We start from the raw sequence: 1,653 nt of genomic DNA, 5'->3' as shown, positions 1-1,653 counted from the left end.
AAGGGTCTCATCAGTGATGGTGGTGGTCATTTTTGTAATAGACAAATGGAGAAACTTCTCCACAAATATGGAGTTATTCATAAGGTAGCCACACCATATCATCCCCAAACTAATGGTCAAGCAGAATTAGCAAACAGAGAACTAAAGAAGATCCTAGAAAAAATAGTTGGTAGCACAAGAAAGGATTGGGCTAGGAAGTTGGAAGATGCACTTTGGGCATATAGAACAGCTTTTAAAACTCCTATTGGGAAGTCCCCATTTCAGCTGTTATATGGCAAATCTTGTCATCTTCCTGTAGAGCTTGAGCACAAAGCCTTTTGGGCCACCAAACTTCTAAATTTGGATTCTGAAGCAGCAGGAGAGAAAAGATTGTTGCAGCTGAATGAGCTAGATGAGTTTAGGCTAGAAGCCTATGAAAATACCAAGATATACAAGGAGAAAGCTAAGAGATGGCATGACAGGAAGATTTTGAAGAAAGAATTCAAACCTGGACAACAAGTACTCCTGTATAACTCACGGCTCAAGATATTCCCTGGCAAGCTTAAGTCTAAGTGGACTGGTCCATACTTGGTGACTAAGGTTTTTCCTTATGGGAGTATTGAATTGCTAGATGAAGCAACAAAGAGTCGGTTTACAGCAAATGGTCATAGAGCAAAACTGTACCTAGGGGTGTAATGGAACAAAGAAAAGGAGGTCCAGAACCTAAATCCCCCTTGAAGCAATAAAAGTTGTCAAGCTAGTGACAATAAAAGAGCGCTTGTTGGGAGGCAACCCAACCTGAGGTAGTTTTCTTTTTCATAGCTTTTTCAATAAAAATGTTGAGTAATTGGTGTGGATTGCAGGGAGCTAAGTTTGGTGTTGCACACCAAAACAATTTGAGGGAGAATGAAAACTTCTAAGTATGGTGTTCCACCAAAAATATCATTTAAAAACACACTCTCACCTCTTGCATGATTTTAGCTCCAAGCAATCAAACATTATTCAACTGTTGAATTGTTTTCTAGCTTTAATTTCATTAACCTTTAGCAAGGATACATGGTTTCAAATATGGTTGACTTGTTGCATCTGAGGCAGTGGCAAACAATTAAGTTTGGTGTCCCTACACCAAAAATCAATCCTAGAACCACACTCAGTTTATACATACTAACCATATAATTAAGGGCTTGAGAAGCAAGCAACTTTGAGGATTATGCAGGACATGAGTCAACAATTGAAGACATTATGCATCTTAACTCAAAGAGAACACAACAGAAGAAAAAAATCAAAGGGCTGCAACTTCAAAGGTTGTATCTAAACTTAATCCTTGCTGCTGTGAAATGTTTTGAATCTGGAAACCATTGTATGTCTTGCTAAAGTGTTTATCTAGTTGCAAGTGAAATTGTTTGCTAAAAATGCTAAGTCTGCATAATGCTTGTTATCCATCACTTAGCTTGAAAATTGTTTTGTTTCCCATATGCTTAAATAAAAGAGTTTGGTTTGAATTGAAAAGTGAAATATCCAATGTTGCATAAGTATGAATGGAAGTTGGTGGTGGTATATGTGTTTGATTAAATGCATAACTCATGAAATAATTGTTGCATAATATCATTTTCATTCAAGTGTGAGTTAGCTTGCTGTTACAAAGACTCTTATCAATAATGAAAAAGCCCTTGG

Source organism: Arachis duranensis, chromosome 2 (assembly GCF_000817695.3).
Source record: "Arachis duranensis cultivar V14167 chromosome 2, aradu.V14167.gnm2.J7QH, whole genome shotgun sequence".
Taxonomy (NCBI): domain Eukaryota; kingdom Viridiplantae; phylum Streptophyta; class Magnoliopsida; order Fabales; family Fabaceae; genus Arachis; species Arachis duranensis.
Note: the sequence above shows the minus strand (reverse complement) of the source record.